Raw genomic sequence first — 6,903 nt, 5'->3', positions numbered from 1 at the left:
GCCAAAGGAGCTCAGGTCTTTTTGCTTAACCCGTCCAAGTTAAAGGTCATTCTCAAAGGACACACAAGGTATTTCACTTCCTCTAGGGCAGCACAGGAGTTCCTAATGGGTCTTGGGAACAGTCCTAAAATATGAAAGTATATGTTATAGTTACTATGAGCACATTGCTCTATGAGTATGTTAGATTTTGTTTACTGTTGATGGAAAGGGGGTAGTCACCACATGGTAATTTGTAGTTCTCTTCTTTGTTACTGTTTTCTCTTTCTTCCATGAAATATGCATAAAGTATGTGTAAAGGTTTTCCGTTTTTCCCTGAGACATAGACGGATACTCTGTCCTTCCTTTTCTTTTTTTTTTTTTTTTTTTTAGCAATGATGAAATTGCATAAGCTGGAAGGAGGTGTATTGAACAATGTACTATTGATAATGTAATAGATATCTCACCGAGTGGATGAAAGTTTTAGAAATGATGTGAATTTATCGTTTAAATAGGATTGGGAGAAAGATAGGATAACAGATAGATTGTTCTCTATATCTGTTTAGGGTATGTTGGAATACCAACTAATAAGAAGAGAGGGAGGGGAAAATGGGGTATAAGAGTTTGGAGGGAGGTCACTGGGAGGGGGGGTCGGTCAGAGCACCTCAACATCACTGAGGACATGGTCCTTAAGCCTCATAATGGGTGTGAGGGGTGGGGGGGAGGGGGCAAGGGGTTCTGGGGTGGAGTGGGGGGGGGCGAAGTTAGGGAAGGAGGGGAAAAACATAAAATAATGCATGAAAATTGGTCGGAAATGAGTCACTCTGGTAGAAAGATCGCTATTTTTCAATTAATAAAGGGAGCTTGTCCAGCTAGATTTGATTTAATTAAATGGCAGGTAGGGGAATTAGGATAGGTACACTGAATGTTAGGGGGCTAAATTCAATAGATAAAAGAAGACGGTTAGCACAGAAATTAAGGGCTCTTTTTTGCGATATAATTTGTCTCCAAGAGACTCATATAGTAGGGTCAAAACGTCGGTTGCTCGAAGAGCTGGGGGTCTGTTAGACCTGACATCATTGGCTTGAGTCTCTCCTCCATTTTTTCTGTTTGCCTCTACTGTGTTACGATGTTTTGCTGGTATATGCTTTGGGCGCCGTGTCACTGCTGATCAGTGCTCCCTCTGTTAAAATGATGTATCTATTGTATCCATGTTTGGCTTATTTGGTTTACTGTCAGTCCCTAGTCTAGTGCACCAGGAGTGCCAGGGCTTGTAAATACAAATGCCGCTCGTGGGCTTGCAGCACGTGTTGTGCCACCCACAGGAGCGGCCTTGTAAACGAATGTCTACGGGTCGGTCATTGCGAGACCCACGTGCAGTCCTGCACTGTCACGTCGGCTGCGCAGGTATACCTACTTGCCAGCCCCTCCAACCTTCCCTTAACTTCATGTTAGTCACCCCTATGGTAGGCCCATGGGCAGGGTGCATTGTAAGTGTAAGGTAGGACAAGCCTGACCAAGTTGGCACGTCCTGATAGTGAAGTGCCGCCATCTTAGGGCTTCACTATTGCGATGTAGCCTGCTCTCCGTTGGATAGAATGGGCCGCCGGGATTATTAACGCTATAATCCTAGCTGGCTCGGGGAGCATGGTGCAATGTCGAGTTTGGTATCCCTGAACTCGGGGTTTAATTACGCATCCGCTGGTGTGGATGGTCTTTGGACTCTGGGTTCGAAAATAGCACTTTTAGAAAGTGTCTATTTTCTTGTCTAACCATATCTGGTCTCTGCTGGTCTTGCGTGTGTGTGACAGGAGCTGTGTGGCTCCAAGAGGTCTGGATGAGTCAGTGTGGGATGAGTGGGACATTACGTTGAGAGTAGGGGGAGAGTAGTTGTTGATAGCCTGCCTTGCCTGATACAATGCTGGCTCCACCTCCTGCCGAGCGACTGATGGCTCTGTACCTGCCATGGACGATCCTAGCCCCACCTCCTGCCAGGAGGGCGATAGCTCTGCTCCTGCCAGTGTCAATGCTGGCTCCACCTCCTGCGGGGCGTCTGAGGACCCGGTCCGGCTCAATGAATAGGCCAGGTGCTACTGCCTAGCTCCACCCACCACAGACCCAGGATGTTGGGAAATCCCCGGCATAGACAAAGGGATCAAAGACGAAAAGGGGTATAAGAGGAGGACCCCTGAACTAGGAAATCAGATCACTTCTGACAAGGAACCCTGTAACCAAGGACAAGAAGCCTGCTGATCTAAAGGACTGCTTACCCCTTCTGCCAGTGTGCTGTTGTTGAGGGAATCCTGCAGCGCTTCTTTATTTTTGCCAAGGAACCAGGAGAGAGGAACTGTGTGTGTACTCTCACGCTTGCTAAGAAAATCTCCAAGGACTGGAAGAGTGCCAGTCTCCTGCCAAAGTCACAGGGCTAAAGGACTTCACCTCCTACAAAGTACTATCTGCTGGAAGTGTGAATCCAGCATCTCTGAAAGAACCAGCAACCACGACGATCGGACGCTGGGCCCATCCGACGCCAGCAGCAACGCCAGTGAGTAGGAGTACGGCTCTAACTCCAGAGGACCTCGTGTCTGCCCCGCTGCTGATCGCATCAACCGTGTGCCCTTCGACGCCGTGAGCGCTGCTTACTCTGTGCAACTGCATCATCGACAACGCCTGCTGTGGCCTGATCGACACCGAAGACGCGACGCCGGATTGCTCGACGCCGCTGATCATCGTGTGCTTCATTTTCCTAAGGTACTGTGTTGTTGGGGGTCCGTGTGACTCCAGGCCCGACGCAGCGCTCCTCGCGGTCGACGCCGAACCTGTGGATTATCTCTGCCCAGCGTTGTGTAGCTCCCGTGTGAGTTACCCTGTTGCTAAAGAACTGTGTCTCCAAGAAGAAGATTTGCTTGATATAAAAGACTCTTGTGCTAAAGAAGAAACTACCTTTGAACTATCCTTTTTCCTTCCCGAACGTATTTATTCCGATTGTGTACAGTTTTGCCGTTATTTTGGTCTTGTGCTAAGCCTTATATAAAAATACTTATTTTTATAATACTACGGTGTCGTGTCCATTTGTAGTGTATTCACTGTATTACTGTATGTGGTCATAATTGCTTAACACACAGCCTCTGAGATAAGCCTGTTCTGCTCTGCCAAGCTACCAAGGGGGTGAGCAGGGGTTATCGAAGGGTGTGATCCCCTTGCCCTGACTAGAAAAGGAGTGTCCCTATTTGTCAGAAGTGTATACCTCTGCCAACTAGAGACAGCCGGTTCTAACAGGGTCAATCTTATTGCTTGTACAAAATATCTGGGCTCATCAAGAGGGGTAGCAATTTTGGGAAAGAAGCATATAGGCAAAACCGGCAGAACTATAGTTGATGATTTAGGTAGATGGGCAATCGCAGAATGTGTTGTAGGCCAGGTTAATTTTACTGTCTGTGTAGTCTATGGAGCAAATCTTGATGAAGCATCAACCTTGGAGTATTTAAATGTTGAGCTAGCTACTTGGCCTACACCGTTGATTCTGTGTGGTGACTTAAATATAAACTTAGCCCCGAACATTCTCTGCAATAAAGATGCAAAGTACAGCGGGCGGAAGCCACATGTGTTTAGGGCATTACAGGCGTTAATCATGGCACATGGGCTGGTAGATGCATGGGCTTTTTTAAGGGGAACAGCTCCTGGGTATACATTTTTTTCCTTCCCCCATCGCAAGCAAGTACGTCTGGATTACTTTTTCCTTCCTCAGGTATTGCTTAAATCTGCTGTTATTCAAATTTATCCTCGAATCACGTCTGATCATGGACCGGTGGTCTTATCTATAACGGACTTAGTAACTGCTAAAAGACCGAGGTCATACTCTTTTGATCGTAAGTTATTACTAGAACAACAATTCACTGATTATAAGAAACAGTGGATTGAAACATTTTTCTTTATTAATCGAGGAACAAGCAGTGCGGGCAATGTTTGGGACTGCTTCAAAGCAGCATTCAGGGGTGAGGCCCTGAGCTTTGGATTATATAATCAAAAGCAGCAGGCGATAAAACTTCAAGAACTTTATCAAGAATTAGCAAAGGCTGAGGAATCATTAACGCAGGGTATACGGTTAGGGGCGGATATAAATGATCAGATGACGGCAGTAGCTAGGCTTAAAGCGAAGATAAATCTTAAATGGTCGCAGGAAAGTGCAAAAACTTTCTTTATTAAACAACAAATACAGTATGAGTATGGGGAAGCGAGTGGCAGATGTTTGGCTCAGAAATGAAGGTCAAGGGAAGCATCACAACGGATAGATAATTTGCTAGATCTAAGCGGAAATTTAGTAGACAACGAAACTGGAATATTAGAGATCTTTAGACAATTTTACGAATCATTGTACAAAGGAGATGAATATGACATCAATAGTGCTACTTTACTTATCGGGCGATATTGCACGGTAGATTTATTTGAGGATCAAAGAGAAAGCCTAGAGGCAACTATTACGGCAGAGGAACTTGAAATGGCAGTTAATGGATTAGCCAGGGGAAAGGCGGCAGGCCCAGATAAGCTCCCTATGGAAATTTATAAGACCTTTTTCTCTGTTTTAAAAACAGATCTTCTAGAGACGATGAGAAATGCTCAGAAAGGGGCACCCCCAGGGAGCTGGAGCGAAGCATGCATTGTGGTTTTTTTACAAAAAGGAAAACCTGAGAACCTTTCTGGGTCTTACCGTCCTATTTCGCTATTAAATGCGGATGGAAAAATGTACTCGAAGATTCTTGCGAATAGGTTGTCTAGGGTAATTACCAATCTAGTTTCCACTATACAGCATGGGTTTATTCCGCACCGTGGAACGGCGGATCATGTTCGTCGGGTGATTACTTTATTTGATTTTGTTAATGTTACACAGGAGCCATTATGCTTAATTCTATTGGATGCCGAAAAGGCTTTTGACCGGGTCTCATGGTGCTTTATATGGGACGTAATGAAGCGAAGGGGGTTTGGCCCTGAATTCATAAAATCCATGCAGACATTGTATTTGCAACCTGCGGCCCGTATTAGTACCATGGGACTTGTGTCGGACTTAATACAAATACAGAGGGGTACCAGACAGAGCTGCCCTTGTTCTCCTCTTTCATTTTCGTTGCACATTGAGCCTTTTTTAAGAATGTTGGAGACTTGCTCTAGGATACCACCTGTGGTGATGCAAAACTATCAATTCAAGGTCCTAGCATATGCCGATGACGTGGCAGTTGTCACGACATGCCCCACAGCTGCAATGAGGGGATTGAATCTGTTGCCGCTAACTTCGGGGCAGTCGCTGGCTATAAATTAAATGTTACTAAAACCCAGCTACTATGTGCCAATCTGCCTAAGTACTCTGATCCACGGGTGTGTGAAGAAGTCACCTATCTGGGAATTAAATTAAGGGTCTCTTCAACGGCCCAGGTCAAGTCTAACTGGGAGGACTTAACAATAGGGGTGAGGAAACAGTTGGATCAGGCGGAATGTCTCCATCTCTCTTTAGTAGGATGATGTAGCCTATTAAAAATGATGATTTTGCCACAAGTATTGTATTTTTTCAGGTGTGTTCCTTTAGAAGTCCCTATTACTAGCTTAGCACAACTCCAGGCTCTTTGTATGCGTTTTATGTGGGCCGGTGGTAAGGCCCACCGAGCTAGGCGTTTTATGATCTTACCTAGAAATCTAGGAGGCTGGTCAGTACCAGATTTCACTCTTTATTACTATGCCTGTATGCTTCAAGAGATGAATGTTCTGGTAACCGGTGTTGGTCCTCTGAATATCGCAGAGTGCCCGTCAATTTACCAGATGCTACTAGGTGTGAAGGCTAAAAATTGTCTGTTACTACATCAGGAATGGAGCTACTACAAACGCACACGTTTTAAGGTACTATTAGCAGCATATAAAATCTGGCGGACATTAAGGAAAATGTTTGCAATAGGGAAAATTTCTTGGTACACACCATTGACGTCTCCATTATTTTTGCCAATTGACTTATGGGATAGGGTGGTCTATATATGGTGGCAAAAAGGATTAAGGTTAGTGGGGGATTTTGTTAGGGATGGATCTTTGAAATCTTTTGAGCAACTTCGTATACAATATCAGCTACCCAGGGAGAATTTTGCAAAATATTTGCAAATTAGGAATTTTCTATCCCAAAAAGCCAGTAATCTACAAGCTAACCCTCTGATAGAGGATAATACTAAATCTGCAAAAATAGGAGTGCTATATGGCCATTTGCTGAATACTAAGGCAAATGATTTACAGCAACAAAATGTTAAATGGGGGAATAAACTTGGGAGGCAGGATATACGGATAGAAATCTCACTGGAGATGGCAACAAATGTATTCCTTTCGGCAAAACTATCTGCACAGCATTACAAATCCATTTTTAATTTATATTATACGCCTGACAAGGTTTCGAAATGGCAGGGTGATGCTATTGGGAAATGCTATAGGTGTGGATACATATCCGCAGACGATCTCCATATTTTTTTTGGGTGCCCTCGACTATCTTTTTTACTTTCACAGATAGAGAATTATCTAACAGCCACTTTAGGGTTTCCCGTTAAACTAAGTGCTACGCAGATAATGCTAGGTGCAGAAATGGGGCCGGTAATATCAGATCTATTACATCCACATGTAAAACTAATATTCTTAGTTACAGCGGTATACCGACTTTTATTAGCATCTTGGTGGTTACAGCAGGAACCCCCCTCTTTTGAACTATGGAGAGCGCGTTTTTTTGCAGTTCATAATATGGAGCATAGTCTGTACGCCCTTAAAAAGCATAGGAAAAAGAAGCTTGGTCAACAGATTTGGGGCAAGATTACTAATCATCTAGAGTCCACTGTTTGATGGTTTATTTCCGGAAATTCGCCCTTTTTCTTATTTTTTTATTAGCCAGATATGTATCTGCCTTATTGC

This window comes from Lissotriton vulgaris, unplaced genomic scaffold, assembly GCF_964263255.1.
Source record: "Lissotriton vulgaris unplaced genomic scaffold, aLisVul1.2 SCAFFOLD_376, whole genome shotgun sequence".
NCBI classification, from domain to species: domain Eukaryota; kingdom Metazoa; phylum Chordata; class Amphibia; order Caudata; family Salamandridae; genus Lissotriton; species Lissotriton vulgaris.
Note: the sequence above shows the minus strand (reverse complement) of the source record.